The sequence below is a fragment of the Platalea leucorodia genome (assembly GCF_965183815.1).
Source record: "Platalea leucorodia genome assembly, chromosome: 13".
Classification (NCBI taxonomy): Eukaryota; Metazoa; Chordata; class Aves; order Pelecaniformes; family Threskiornithidae; genus Platalea; species Platalea leucorodia.
This window is the reverse complement of record NC_138835.1, coordinates 15,337,102-15,353,596: the sequence shown is the minus strand read 5'-3', so window position 1 is coordinate 15,353,596 and position 16,495 is coordinate 15,337,102.

Genomic DNA, 16,495 nt, shown 5'->3' with positions numbered 1-16,495 from the left:
TTGCTGCCTAATCAGAGCTGCTTCACTTGGGAAAATAGCTGTTTCTACGTGCAAGCCTGGCTGCGATGTGCTTTGCTCTAACTGCTTGGCTGCTGCGTGTGCATGACCGCATCCGTGTGCCAGATGCAAACAGCTGTGAAACCCGCGCTGCACAAATGCAAGTGTTTTCCTTTTGGTTGTTCCCTTCCTTAATCCTGGCAGTTTGGGGGTTTGGTCAACTGCTATGTGAGACCTTCTTGGGTCCTTGGGGCCGTGCGGAGGAAGCTGGGTTGAGTGACCCTGGGGTGCAGTGGGGTGAGGTGAGCTGTTCCCTGAGGTGGGAGCTGGGGTTGCTTGGGGTAAGAGAGGCAAAGCCCAGGCTGGGCTTTTCCTATGGGGAGGAAAGTGCAAGCAAGCCACAGATCTGGCTTTCTCTTCCAGCGTCTGGCAGTGCAAGCCCCTTTGAAAGCTTGCTGGGGTCTGGTAAGCAGATAAGGCAGATGGAGAAAGGGAGATGGAGGTTCTGAAGGGAGCGGTATCTCAGGAAAAAATTTGCCTCTGCTCAGAAATTTAAGTAGCTTTCTCAATATTGCAGGGAGGTGATGGGCTTTGCTTTATCCACAACTGGAAATCCAGGGCAGAGCCAGGGTCCTGCCTGTTTGCTGCCAGGAACCACAACTTCAGTGCAGACAAGACAGGTATCTCCTCATCCCACCTTCACTGACCAAAGAGGAATGGCCCAAAGTCCTCAGGGCATCTGTGCTAGCAGCAGTGAGGAGAAACTGAGCCTTGGATCCCGCCTTCCTCCTGCTTGGCCACGGCTAAGCTGGGCTCTTCCCAAAGCGGGGCTGATCCCTGAGCTCCTGCCTCCATCACCTTCTCTGAAGGGCTGGATGGTTCCCCGTCCTCCCAACACTGACCCCAAGGGCTGGATACACCATTGCAATTTCTCCCTTCTCCTTTCCTCCCACCTCTGACCACCACTTCTTCCCCAAATGTTGGGGCAGAACCTTAGAATTATAGATTTCTCCAAGGGAAGAACAATATTTTATAGGCATAATTTTCACCATTTAAAGTCATGCTGCCACAAGATCAATAATTACCAAGAAGCAAAAGTAGTTGTAATCTGACACACCGAGGTTTTATTCAGCTAAAGGAAAGCAAAGACTTGTTTGGGAGGTTGGTGGGTGTTCTGGGGAGAGGGTTGTTTGTTTGTTTGTTTTTAAGATGTGTCTCTGGGCAGGGACCAGAGAAGCTTATCTGGATCTCTCAGTGTTTCTCTGCCCTTGCATAAGTACCTCGTAATGACTATGTATGAACAGCTTCTGCTGGCGGATTTTGTAGCTACATTCAATCAGCACTAGTAATTACTACAGCATCTATTACTTCTATTTAGATGGAAATCTAAAAAAAACCCTGGTGTTAGAACTCAGACTATGTCCCCTCTTTTCCTCCAAAGCCCTGTACGGTCCCTAAGGCAATGAGGACCAGTGGTGGTGGTGGGACCTGAAAGGGAAATAAATACTCAAGGCTTGTGTAGAAGCTACCAAAACCACCATTTGGTACTTTTTTTTTTTTTTTTTTTTAACAAGGCTTTGAGATGGGAGGCAGCTGAAGTGGAGTTTGGGAGGCCAGGGCTCTTTTCAAGGCACATTTGGGTGGGTTGGGTGATGGCTGCCTGCCTCAGTTTCTCCTTTGGGAGAAAAAGTGCTACTAAAAAGCTAGTTCACGTGAAGTAGGGGGTGAGGTATGTCAGTCTCATTGTCCTGGCTCAGAAACCTTATTTGTCAGTGATGGCAGCTTTGTTTTATGTGAAGGAGCATTTATTGACTGTATCAGACAAATTCAAGCAGCAAAGCCCTTGGAGACATCACACCCAGCAAGAAAGGCAGATATAATTTTTATTTTCTCTTGTGTTATTCTTAATCCCATCAAGTCCTAGGAAGGGGTAGAAGCAGATAAAACTTCCTCTGTATGCAGTGAATAGACGTTATTAGTGCAAGCTGGAAATGGTACCTCCTCGCGTGTCAATATTTGACTGGAGGTGATGTGGGGGTGGCATTGATTGCGCTTCGGCTTTGATGCATTGTCACTTCAAAGCACAAAACTCCCCGAATAGTTCAGGCTCTGCACAGATGTTGGCAGGTGATTATAAATCCATGCAGAGACAGGAAAAACCAGTCTTTGGGGAGAGCTTCAAAGCTGAAGCTGAGAATATTGCAAATGTTTTGAAATATTTCAAAGTCTGTCAAACAGGAGCTATGTTTTTAGATTAGGGTAAGGAACACGTGGGCTAATTTTGTAAGACTCTCCAGCACTTGTCGATTATGGATTCTCTTTTAATCTTTAAATAGCTGCACTTCTTGTTTTCAATAAAAACTTCACAACTCTCAGAAACCTGACACAAGCAAGTGTCTCACCATACGTTTAGTCTGAAGACAACTCCCAAATGACTGCATTTAGTGAATTCTACAGAGCCTTTTACTAACACAAATCAGCAAATAGGTCTAAGGAGGGGTTCCCAGCTTGCCCCACATGGATCCTGCACCACTCCTTGCACAGGGAAGGAATCAGTGCCAGGAGATGGCTGCAGGGAGACCACAGCCTGCTCGCCGCTGTCCTCCTCCCCATCATCTCCCATTTTGCTCCTCTGCTTATTCACCTTCGTCTTTTCAGATCCGTGTTTTCCCAGGCAGGAGAGGGATGCTCCTGCAGGAATGCTGTGCTTGTATGGGATTACAGGAGATGGGGCCAGTCATGGGTAGAAAGGAGTGGAAGGTGTTTGCAAATTTGGCAGCTTCAGGGAATTAATTATTCTTAAAAATTAAATTTGAATGGGAGACACTGATTCTTGCAAAACAATCAAACTCCTGGTTGCACCTTCACAGTCCCAGGATAGTTTTGGACAAGGTTGCTGAACCTGGGTGAATCACAGGGAATTAAACCTCAATGGGGTGAGCTAAGTGGTTTAAATATCCCTGAGGTGCAAAATATTCCTGGTCCTGAAGAAGAGAAAAAAACCCAAGAAGATACTTTTGACCTACTGTTGCTTTCAGGATCATCTCCTGAGATACTTACCTGCCAAAAAAAGCAAGGAGTCTAAGTTCATTTGCAGCTTGTTTTCAGTCCTTGAAAGCCTTTGTTAAAGGCAAAGGCAATGCTCATGTCAAACTGTTGGGTTTTTTTAAACTCTCCTCTAATGATTTCTTCTAAAATCTGTAATTTAGCCAGTAGGTAAGTGACTGTCCTGTATTCCAGTTGCACTAACTCATCTCTCCTGGTGGAATTAAAATGTGCCTTCAAAAGAAGTGGATTTTTTAATTGAGGCACACAAAGAAGGTGTGCAGGAAATAATGCTCTTTCCATACAAAGACTTTTATGACTTAAAAAAAAAAAAAAATCCTATTCACACCCCAAAGGGAGTGAAAAGGAAAATCTCAGAAATCATTACTAAGTTACAACCCAACGTCAAACCTTTTTTCTTTTTGAAAAAAGTCACTTCAATTATAATCTGTATTTCTGAAGCAGAATTTTCACCATTTTGTCAAGAAAATGGTCAAATAAATACGTGAGATGTTAATATTACTCCATTCCACCCTTTCAAACCAAGAAAAATTGCTTTTAAAACACCAAGAATTTTGTGTGGAACATCCCTCTTCCCCCCCAAAAAACCGCACAGTCAGCAGAGTCTCTGCTTCCTATGCTGTCTCCATAAAGAGGCGAAGTGATGGCACTCTAGTAACACCTTTCTTCTCGCTACTTGGAAAATTGGATTTTGTCTGACATGCCACAGCGCACATCGCATTGCAATGAGGAGGGAAGGCAGCGAGCCAGCTCTGCAGCTGGCGGGATAGCAGCATGCAATAAATCTTATGGTAGTAAACATGGGATCAACATTTTCCACCTGCACTTTTTTTAAGGAAACTAATTTTTTGATTATACAAAATCTCGTTGAGACAGCTTTCCTTAGAGAATTTGGGGGTTTTATTATAAATGTCAGGCTTATTTTGCTTAGCGTGATTCCCCCTTCCATAGATGTACCAACTTTCCCCAGTGTCTCATCATCAGCTATTGTCAGGTAGTGGAGCTGGGCTATCATATGAATATTTAGGGTTTTTTTTATTTTCTCCAGTGTAAATCTGGACACTTCCATAGTGATACGGGGCTGGGAGATGCTGAAGAGCCAGGAACTGGGTCAGGACTGGGGATCGAGCCCTGCCTGCAATGGGAAGGGCAGCATGCTTGCTTCCAGTTTTCAGAAGCAAGAAAAAGTTGCTTGAGTTTTCCAGTTCAATTCCTCCTTCATTCAGAAGATGTCAGGAATACGGTAACATCACTTGGGCATCCAGACACAATTTAGCAAATGCAGTGCTTTATTATTAATAACAGACTAGCAGACTTGAACAATCCTCGGGTGTCTTTGTACCAACCCAAAATTGCTGGTCTGTAAATACTACTGCTAAATCCTTCATGTAAAGGAAGAAAAATGGGTTTTAAACCTTTGTTTCCTTCCATACTCCACCAGCCTGTTGGAAGAATATCGAATCTGAGATCTGGACCAGGTGAATAACTCCTGAGATAAGCTGAGACTAACTGGGACTCTGATGGATGAGGCATGTTCCTGGGAAGCAGGAAGATGAGGGGATGCTGCCTGAGGTCCTCTGCGGCCTCAGATGAATTACTGGACATCTTGGGGTTGCTGTGTCTGAGGTCTATTTTCCGTGCAGCCTTTCAGCTGGTCTCCTGGGAGACCCCCAGCCTTGGTAGACAGCCGATGGAGGATTTCTCCTTTTGCTGATGGTTTGCTGGGGTGGTTCATCTCCTTCCCTGCTAGGAGTGGGCATTGAATTTACAATGTGAATTTGTCTGGCGGCAGGTTCCAGCTGCTGCTCTTTTACTACCTTTCTCTGGTAAATTAAAAAATCCTAGCAGGTCGTCACAGGGGGGAAACAGGCTCTGGTGTTCACCCGTGGCACCAAGTTTCTTCCCCCACCTGTCCCCTCTTCCCCACGCTTGCTGAAGGTCATCACCACACTCATCAGCCTTGCAGGAGCAGCGTAGACCTTAGAGAGGAGCCTGGACCTTCTTGACTGATGCATTTTCAGCAGAGCTTCTCCCTTACTTCAGCTGCAAATCACCCACCTTCCAACATTACCCACCTTCACCAAAATATATTCCAGTTGGCCTGTTTCTTGCCCTGAGTCACACCTGTTAACGTTGCTTTTTTTAACTGCCTCTGCCCTCCAGCCAGATGCAGCACCCGTCTAATTTTAGTCCTATGAGTCACACCACAGATTTTTGACAGGGAAATATTTATTGCCTATTAGCTGGTGTAGACGCCCGCTCCGCACCTCCCAAGGACCAACACGTCTGCTTCTGCTCTAGCTTCATTAGTGGTGTCAGTGTAAATATACGAACAGCTTTGAACTTGCAGGGAAAGACTTTTAGCAGCGTGCGTGACCACAGCCAACAGCTCCACTAATTAAAGCGTAGTGAAGGACCGACTGCTAATGGAGTGCCAAGTGAAACACTTCTGTAGCATTTTTTATTCCTCCTTTTCCTTTCTGCATGCGGAAAAAAAATGAGTGGGCTTCTTGAACCTCCTCATTGTAAGCTAATGTGTTACTTGCTTAAAAACCTGTCAAAATCAAGAGGAAAGAATAATAATTTTGATGTTCAATTGCATGATTTTTTTTTTCCCTTTAAACCAAAGCGTTGTTTTAAATGATTTCAACCACCAAAGCTTATTTAGCAGAGATTAAAATTCAAAATGAGTTTAAGAAAAGATAAGAATAATTTAGATTGTTTTAATTTCAGTTGTCTTTGTGGGAGTTAGTGCGAATGAAATAGAAAAATTCATTTGGGTATCAGTGGTGGTAGAGAGCAGAAAACTAGAATCTGAGCCTAAAAATCAACATGTATTTATATAGCTGTGATATTTTATTTTGCTGGAATTCTGTATTTAAGATACTTAAAGAGCCCAAGACATTACAGAAATAATGAAAAAAGAAATATCCTGCTTTATAGCAGATCTAGGCCAGTGGAAGTAGATACAGCTTCTTTTGAAGGCAGTTTGCAGCATGGGAACTTTAGTTTGATCTTTGCATTAGCTTGCAAACCTGATCTTGTAGGTACCTTCTATATATTTAGGCATTTAAAGATAATGAGCAAGGGTGATTGAGCAGGAGTAAATGAAAAAGCTCCTTTGGGATTTCATTTTGCAATAGTTGCCGGATTTCTTTTCAGTTAGAAAAAAACATTTCTCACAGCAGTGAGTTTTGCACTTTCTCTGGGTTTCCAAAATGAGTTCATGAGCTTTCAATAAAGGAAACCGTGTGAATCACTAAAATACAATATTTGCTGATGAGTTTCCATTGTGAAGCTCGCTCACAGGCTGTGAGATGCACAGAAACTCTGAAACAATATTTTCCCCTGACGGCTGGTTGCAAACAGAGAGATAATAAGGCTCAGGCTTCTCGCTTTCCCTGCCTGCTGCTTGGAGAGGTGGGGAGGAGGTCCTCAGAAAGAGCCTTTTAAATCTCATTCACAACCAACAGGTTCAGGAGATCTGCAACAGGTTGGTTGATGCGGGTGGCTGAGATGACATTGCCTCGGCCCCGGCGGGGGAAGTGGCCGTGTGAGGGGCTGCGATGTTGGTTCAGCAGCATCACAAGTTTTCTCCTGAGAGCCCCTCGAGGAGGTTTTACAGCTTCTTTACAACAACAAGAGTTGTTCCTGTCTCATCTTAGCCAAAAGCAAGTGCTCGTATTTCTGTTTAAATTTCCTACTGTCCGTGCAACCAAGGACATGCTTCAGCAATGGACGGTGGCTCTGCTCCCAAACACCCTTGGGTGGGATCCTGGGAGCAGATACAGAAAACCATTTATGGTCCTCTCTGCAGCTGGGCAGCAAAGGAGCTCACAGCTAAGATCATAGAATCATTGAATGCTTTGGGATGGAAGGGACCTTTAAAGGTCATCTGGTCCATCCCCCCTGCAATTGGCAGGGACAACCATGACAACCAGGATCTACAACCAGATCAGATTGCTCAGAGCCCCATCCAGCCTGCCCTTCAATGTTTCCAAGGATGCGGCATCTACCACCTCTCTGGGCAACCCGTTCCAGTGCTTCACTACCCTCATTGTAAAAAATTTCTTCCTTATATCTAGTCTGAATCTACCCTCTTTTAGTTTAAAACCATTACCCCTTGTCCTATCACTATTGGCCTTGCTAAAAAGTCTGTCCTCATCTTTCTTAGCTACAACATCCACATACATACATTCAGATGTTAAGATGTACAGGAGTTAAGGCAATATTTACAGTGTAAGTAAAGTATGTAAATGTACTGGTGTTTATGCGAGTATGCTAACAAGGATATGCAGAATGCAAATCTGCAGTGGGTAATGTTAACATATCATATATTTATACTACAGAGCAACCCCAGCAAGCATTTCCCTCCACTTTAAAATGAAAGCCTTATAAAGGGGTAAAGGAGAGGAGGAGCTCAGCAAGAGGATGGGGCTCAGCCTCCTCTTCCTCAGCCTGCCATGAGCATAGAAACCTACGCTGTGGGAGCTGGGGAAAGAAATAAGGCTGGATCAGGCACAGGTAATTAATGAATTAACTCTCCTCTCCCTCCTCCTTCCCCAGCCTATCAGTGGCAGAGGCCTGGGAGGGAGCAGAGCTGCTTCTGGAAGGGGTCGAGGTGATGGTGAAGCTGGTTATTTTGCAGAGATTTTAGCCAGGGCTCATTAAAGTGAATACAAGTCAGGCTCTGAAGGGACAGAGGGGTTTTATTATTGCTTTTTCTACCTTGAAGTGCTGCCTTTAAGCCACCAGGAAGGTCTCTAAAAGCCTCTGTGGGAGAATAGGGAAAGCAAAACCTCTTTTCCTCTGAGCTGCAGTAGGGTGTTATTGTGCAATCAGGTAATGTTTTAAAGGGTTACTTGGTGTTAAAAGTCAATATTCTGTGCAGTTTTCTGCTAGGGAAGAAGCATTTTCTGGGCTGTAGCTACAGACTACTACAGACAAAGCCCTGCATTCGCATCTGGAGTTGGGAAGGTTTACTTCTTCTCTTGTCCTTTCTCTTACGAAAGGAAAAAGAAAACTAAATAGGGACTATTCATCCTAGGGGAGAAAAGTGAAAGAGTCCCTGGTTTTCCTTAGGGTTCCTCTGGAGTTAATTGTGTGATCGGCTGATCCAACCGCTCCTGGAAGGAGCGGTAATTTGGGTCTATGCAGCCCATTTGCACAATACCTGTTACTAACACTTGTTAGAGAGCGGTGTCTTTAAAAAGGTGGTCTTGGCTTTGGTTCTGTTGATGTTGGCCAGTGTTTGATATCTTCCTAGGGGACTGTTCAGATGCAGAGATCCCTGAAAAAATAGGTCTTCATCTGAGAGGAGCTTGATTTCTCATCAAACAAAAAATGGTCTTGAGGTGAGTGTTGCCACTCCTGGCAAAATGCAATGCTGCCTCTTTGCAAGGCGCAGCTCTCGGCGGGGGTGTATGAGGGAAATTCCCCTGACAGTACGCTGGAAAAGTTTTTCATTCAGAAGTCCGTAGAAAAGCATTCACTATTTTCTCCAGTGCTAAAAGTTTTCCTTCTTAAAATCTAATTTGGTGGGTGCGTGCGTTGTTCCAGCAGTGAAAAAGCTGAATTCTCTTAAATTCTTTCATTTCTCCAAATAATTCTTCTGTGCTTTGTGCGTTTTCTAGCAGCCCCTATTTACCAGCCTTTCCAAAGAGCTCAGTGAATAGGTCAGAGCTCCTCACAAGGTGTAAAGCAGGTGATGGAGATTACAAGGACAACTTCACCCATCACTGAAATGCAGTCAGCTCGGAGAGGAAATGCAGCATCGCTTTGGCCATGCACCACCACGATGCCTCTGGATGCATGGGACCGCAGACTGAGAAACATTGATGCAAACAGTTTTGGGGCTAGGGGAGATGTTAGCAAGGTGGGATGCAAGTAGATGGACTGGAAGTTGGCAGGAGCCTGGGTACGAATGTTGCCATGGAGCCCATAAGGAATCCAGTGATCCCACCTATTTGCTGTGGAAACCAGCAGCTGGATGCAGAGGATGCAGGATGCACGGGGTGGCTGTATCCGAAACCCGCGCCCAGGCGGCATGCAGCTGGGGAAGGGCTCCCGGAGCCGGGCTTACAAGGCTCGTTGTGTTGAAATTGCAGATCTCAACTCCCTGTGAGCAGAGCACAGCGACCTGAAGGAGCATCCTGTGCAGGGAAAATTAATTAATCCACCAGACTGAAATCCCTGTTGCAAAATATTCTTTTCCACCTGGGTATATTGACAGCCAGAGCCCCCAGGGTCTGTGAGCAGCCTGAGGATGACAACCAACAAGCAACCAGGGAACAAAATGAGGGAAGAAAAACCCAGTAGTGTTTTCTTGATTAAAACTTAGTGCGGATGCTGCATGGGAGTCAAGAGAAATAAAACAAGCAAATATAAGGTGCCATGGGAGGGAAGGGAGAAGTGAGAATTTTTCTAATCCCTGAATTTGACAGCCAGTTTATATGAAATAAGCTCTGAAGGCTCCTGCCTTCCCCAAGGTATTTTCTTTCTAAGTAGATCTATAGATACACTAATTAGCCAAAGGAGAAGCACAGGAGTTAATCCCTAATCATGTAAATATGTTGTTTCAATTAATTAATGCACGTGGCGCTTGTGCTCTAGTGATAGGCACCCTAAGGAAAGACAGACATGAACGAGAATAATCATATTTAACCGTCTACTCCCATTTATTCCTCCAAACATTAATGGTGTCAAACCTTCCCATAATCTTTCTCCATAATTCATTGTTGCTTGGCAGTGCTGTGTTATAAATTAGCTGGAATCACAGGCTGGAAATGATAGTTTTGCAAAAAAAAAAAAAAAGTGTTTACTTGATGACTCAGATGTAAACAAGGGAGAAGTGAAGCGCTATTTTCTGGGTCGGCTCTCACCCCGCATGTTTGGGAACCTCTGCGCTCTGGGAGGGTGCTGGGGCCAGCACCCTGTGGATGGGTGCGGGCTGGAGCTGAGCATCTACCGTTTGGGTGCTGATGGGGCTTTGCCAGTCTCCATGCTCAGCCATGCAGGGGGATTGCTAGAGCAAGCGGAGAGACTGGGAAGAAGAAAACAAGTCACCAAAGAGTATATTTTCAGCCATTACAAAATTCTTCCCTTAATAAGAATCTTATTGACCTTCTTAAAACGGCTACTGAAGCCATGGTCCCAGCCTCGTGCAAGCATGGTAAAAGAAAGATCCACATTCTACTGCTTTTTACCAAATGTTAGCGTTTCAGCTCAGACAGTCACCACGAAGGATAATAAACAGGACGTGTTTATATAAACCTGAAGGGACTGTAATGTCCTTTCCATGCTGTTTCTGAGAACTGGAAGCACTGCATCAGAATTAAAAGCCACTTTGTTAAGGAAAAGGCACAAAAGGAGTGTGCAGCAAGGCAGGCGAGGCTGTTCATGGTGTGGTGAAGTGTGGATAGCCCTGCAGAGCAGCCAGCACGGAAAGGGGCTTGCAGGCAAGTTCTGGCTCCTTGGAGCAAGCTGGGTTTTCTATTGGCAAGATAAAAATATCCACAAATGGTATGACGGATGCATCTGTGGACCCAGCAATTGACTCTTGGACTGGGTGAAGGCTGCTTTTATTAAAAGGCAGGGCACTGTTGGGTTTGTCTGAGGTCTCTTTGGAGAGGTGGGATGTTTGCAGAGGTTGTTCTCACGTGATTTTTTAGAGGTTTTTACTGACCAGCAGCAAACATGCCTTTATCTCAGCCCATCTCATTGGGGTTTGGAGCTCCAAGGTGAGGGATGATGCTCAGGGTGGAGGATGCACACGTTGCACAGAGATGCAGAAGCAAAGCCCTTGAGGTGATGGTGGGACCTGCAGTGCTCGTGGTCCACAAAGTCCTTTGGGCTTGTCCTGACAGCAACAGCACCCTCCACCATGGAACACCTCCAGACTGATGGTACTTCTCCAGCATAAATGCAATTATTTGACAGAGCTGAAGAAGAAATTAGGGAAGAGGCAGGGGTTGATTAAATAGCAGAGGCCAGTGTGTGGCACAGCTCTGAAAGTGGGATTTTTTTTCTCCTTGCTCTCACATATAGCTGGCGGGCAGGGCTGAGGGCTCCTGAGAAGCCCTGGGGCAGTGGTAGCCCAGGGAAACTGAGGTTCATGGCTTTTGGGGTACGTTTGCTTTTGGTTGCTAATACCTGGCTGCCAGGTACTGCACAGCTCCAGAACTGATCAATACAGCTGTTAAATTCGGTTTTTGGAACTCTTTGGAAACACACTGCCCAGGGGCTGGGGGCAGTGCTGGGGGCACACGCACTTGGACGTCTTTGGCTCCGTGGGCCAAATCCATTTATCAGAAATCACAATTTGATTTTTTGAACCTGCTTTCCCTTCCTTTCCTGGGGCACTTGCACCGCAGCTTCCCCAAGGGCTTTCTCCTTCTCCTAGAAAGCAGGCAAACAAAGCTCTTCACAAATCCGTCAGAGTTTCACAGCATTTCTCGGGCTGGTGGAGAGGAAGGGTTTGCAATAACAAATCGTGAGCTTTGCCGTGGCTCCACAGCATCGCGGTGTAAACCCCAGCCACAACCCACGCTGGCTGAGCTGCTGCGGCTGCCTTGCCACCAACACCCGCGGTGATGCTCACTGCAATTAGAAGTTGATTTTCTCAATTCATTGCGGGGAAAAAAAAAAAATAAAAATCCGAGTTTTGTGTGACACTCTTCCCTCTGGTTGCTACAGTAACTGTTTTGTCAGGCTGTCAGTTTGGGTGTTGGAGTGAGGGAAGTTTTCATTTTATCTCAGCAAATTAGCCCATTCCTTTGAGTGCGATTTCCTTCAGTGGAAAATTCCTGCTGTAGCTTCCTATCGCTTTGGAGAACATCCTCGGTAAAGATCGCAGCTCTCTGATTTCAACTCAGAGCATGAAACTTTTTATTTGTCCATTTACTGGACTGACTGATTTATTTCTCTCTTTCAAGGACCCGTCTCCAAGCTTGTGCCCTGATGGTTATTTAAAACCAGTCAGCTCTGAAACAAGTCCTTAGTGATAAGAGAGACTTTAGACCTATTGAAAGTAAGTGGATTGCATGGGAGAAAAACACAGGTCTGCACTGAAATCCAAGGACATCAGTGAAAAACCATGTCTTCAGGAACGCGCTGCTTTACCCAAGCTAAACCAAAGTTGTCTCTGCCCAGCAGTGGGCGATGGGTAACCTCCCTGCCAGCGTCAGACCACAAAGGACTTGTAGTTGCAAGCCTCTTCCTAAACTGATCAAGAACTACATTAAAATAGGCCGCCTTTTTTTTTTTTTTTTTTCTGGCTTGTGCTTCTTCCTTTAGGGCTTTTTTGAGAGTTTAATTGCTCTGAAGCTTAGAAACTTAGTGTTAGTCTCCTGCTGAAATGTATTCATGGCCAGTTTATCGCCATTTGTTTAACTGAACTGTAGCAGGGCAGCTCCAGCGAGGATGGGAAGAAATTGCCTGTTTCTGAATAGCTTGGGAAGGAATCTGAAAACCTAATATTAGATGCTGAAAAGACAAGGTTTCACTCCTTGGTCCCTCCCTTACGCACGTACCCCACGAGGAGCCCTCCTCGCTGCAATCCCTCGCAGCTGCGGTACTTCCCAGCCACCTGCCCAGTTCTCCATCTTCATCGGGGAGATGTTCAGAGGAAAAAGTGGTGAAGGTATGAGCCCAGCAAGAGAAGGACAGCAAAGCTGAAAGTCAGGAATTCTGCTCTTGTGGGGCATTGCGTGCTGAGCCTCAGGGCTGAAATCCCCGCAAAATCCCCCCCTCAGCTCTGGAGCACTATTATAATTTATTAGAGCTACTCTTGCCTGCTTGAGAGTTTGCATTTTCTTTCCCAGTTTACAATTCCCCTGAGTGGGTTAAGAACATCCGAATTCTTTCCCAACAAAACTTTCTTAGAAACCTCAGTGCAGACAAAAAATGTGGAGTTTTTGTCTTTTCTTTCCGTCCACCAGTGCCAAAAGCCCCAAGAACCATTTTTCCTGCTTTCCAAGCAGCCGCACACCTAATTTACACCCAATTCCCAACTGGGAAAAGCTGAAGCAGCAAAGCAAGGAGCCTCTTGCCATCAGCAGTATTTGGCAGGGGTCCCCACAGATGCAGAGCACCCAGGCCCCGTGCGTTTTCCAGGAGAGCTTGGTGCATCGTCTCCAACGGCGTTGCGGCGGCCACCGATGAGCGATGGAGCTCTGCCACCTTGTGGGACTGTAACCCTATCGCTTCGCCGGCGGGTAATGTACCCACAGGGTCCCTTTCCTTACCTTATAGAAAATTGTTCCCCCTCCCCCCGCAAAAAGCAACACGTTGGAAAGCATCGCTAGAAATCCTTTGATTGTGGCTCAAAGATCACGGGGAATATGCTTGATGCGGAAAAGGTACAATTTCAGTGCAACCTCTTGGAAGAAATGTGACATTTGTATTGACTCCGGTGCTCTTAGCTGATGGTTTTTTAGTACTCCCAGTGCTCCCGTGCAGGGTCTCAGGGATGTGAGAGGGGCAGGGCAAGGTGTGCATGGTCATGCATGACCAGGACTAGAGTGTACGTGGTATCTCGGGGTGCTTGCTGGTTTGGGGAGGTGGCTGCTGGCCAGCCGAACCCCACACTGATGCAGTGCTGTGGCATCGTGCGGGGTACCTGTGTGCTGACCTGGAGCTAACACCGCCCGTGGGCAGGTCTGGCAGTTGCCTGCCTGTATCTGCCTCTGCTTCTTCTCCAATGGCAGAAACAAAAATGGCAATAGATTCCTGCTGTGAAATGATGCCCTTCTCAGGGATGCAGGCAGCAGCAGGTACTGCCCAGCATGATCCTGCCCTGAAGATGCTGAAATGAAGGTAGGGTGCGGATGGAGGAGATGGATGGGGTCCTGCACTGGATGTGAGGATTGAAAGAGAAGGGGGACAGGGAGTCCCGACCGTGGGGCTTACATCGTGGGGAATGGGAGGGACCCTCGTGTGAGCTGTGGGCTCTGCAGGCAGGCGGCCGTGGTGGCTCTGGCTGCCGGAGGGGGCTGGAAGCTGGGTTTAACCCCCATCCCTCAGCACTGCAGGGGCTGCCATCGGCCGGCGAGGTTTCGGCGGGCCGGCTCTGCCACCGTGCAGCCCCGGGGTGGCCGCGGAGGAGCGAGGCAGCCCCCAGCCTCACCCCCCTGCCCTGCCCGCAGCACCTCCCTGCAAGCAACAATTAGCATTAATGTACAGATTGTCTTTTTGAGCTTTGAAAAGACAAATAAAGGGGAAAGAACTAGCAGGGCTGCTGAGATTCACTAATTGGCACTTCCTTCCCTTGCCCATCTGCTCACTTACTGACCAACAGCGCTTTGAACACCAATATAATTGAATTGTCAAGTGGCAGGAGATACTTAGGTGGCCGTGCCCGGCTCTGCCTTTGTTCGTTGATTTGCAGCGTTTAGCTACACTGGCGTGCCGCTGGCTCTAAGCTCCGCAGACGTGGCAGGTTGTCCATCGCCAAGCATCACTGCCGCAGCCCTGCAAGGGACAGGCTGCCACCCGCCCATGTCCCCGAGGAGTGAACTTGTCGGAGCTGTGCTAACTGTGCGTGGCAAGCGATGCCAGTGCAATGAAGCTTAATTTCAAGGTTCAAGTCGCTATAGTGGATTTTGATCTCTTGCTTAATCAGTGGGTCTGAGCTCCTATTTGAAACTCCGAAATCTCTTGCTGCTGGAAGTTGGGAGGATCCTGGGCAGGAGATGGAGGTATAGGAACAGGACATCAGGCTTGCTGGTAGCTCCAGTTTGGTTTGTCTTATGTCTTTACGTACTGATTCTTTTTGCCAACGTTGTTTTGCACTAAACATCTGCTAAAATCTCTCTAAGAGCACCAAAGACAGTTTTGCCACGTAAATGCCCCCAAACTGCACATTCAGGAAAGCATGTGAGCTCTTCCTTGGAGCCACCTCTAGCCTTCTCCAGCAGAATTTAGGCAAGTGCTTAAAATTACATGTGCGTATTCTAAATCAGGGCCAGAGAGGCTAACGTTTTCAATGAGTGTGCAGAATATGCCACCTTCTCCTGCCTTTGCAGGCTGATCGAGAGGGGCGAGCTGGAGCTCCCTGTGTCCACCTCAGTCACGGGTAGATTTTTAGAAGTCCTCAAATTCCAGCAATCCCTCAGAAGTCCCTCAGGCTTTGAAGATTTCTTCCTCCCACGTGTAGGATGCTTTTGATGATCTGTCAGGGAGTTTTATGAATCTGATCTATTGGACAGCAAACAAACACTCTGTGGTAATTATTCTGAAATAAAACTTTATCTTAGCAGCACCCTATCTGCCCTGGGAGTGACAGAGACATACACCCACTTCTTCAAGTTTACCACCTGGGAAACTTTTCAGCAATAAATAGTCATGAGCTGCTATTCTGGATGCATATGGTTGGTTTCAGAACTGTGTGACAGGTTAAAAACAAATAAAAATAACCCTTCATATCAAAGAACATGTTTCTGATCTCTGCTGCCTTCCGCCTACGGGACTCGGAGGAGAATAAACTCCTACAGACTCGATTTGCTTTAAAAGAATATAGTTGCTAGATTTGGAAGAAAGAAATCTCTGAATCTGTTTAGGTGGTTGCTATTGTTTGCTCTGCTCTTTTGGAAAGGGATGAGTCACCACCTGAAATCGGTACGTTCTCATAAAAAGGTCCAATTTGACTAAAATGTCAACAAAATTCACTTCCAACCGACTATAGACAATTTGTGGTATCAAGTCTCATTTGTGGCAATACGGAATATAAAAACAGTTCCCCCCCCCGCCCCTCTAACCAGAAGGAGTTGTAATTCATAAAGGAAATAAAGCAAACGAGAGCTTGAGCTAACACCACCAAACTGTAGGATAATCTGCAGGATTATCCTGTAGGTATTGATCTCAAGAAAAAGAGGAGCAGCTGCAGAATCCTCTCAGGGCAAAATAATTGTGTCTGAAAGCTTGTTTGCCAACCGATCTGTATCCAGAGCAAAGGAATTATTTTGGCCTTTTGGGGATGGGGGGGGAAATGTCAGACATGATAATTTAGTTTGCTGCTGGGATGACGCTGGGAAAGTCTTGCAGCCTGCTGAGCTCTGCCTACCTGTGCGTTGCTGAAAAAGAGCTAGTTTCCCTGAAAAAAAAGCCTTTTTTTTTTTTTTTTTTTCTTTTCAGCCCTTGGAAAAGCCGTACTGTTCTGTTCCCTCCTTAGCTGTTTCTTGGAGGGAACTGATTTTGCTCTGCAAAATGCTCCTGACACTGCTGGAAACGACAGTGCTCACCCCTGCACGCAGCGGTGGCAGGGAGGAAGGCGTCCCGTCCCTGCGGTGGGGACAGCAGTGTGACATTGGGGTGACACAGTCTCTGTGAAGCATGAAGGATGCTCCAGGGTTGGGCTCAGAGGAGTCGGGGCAGAGCATAGATGTGGGTGATGCTGGCTGTTGGGCTAAACTGAGCTGATATTTGGGCTGGAACT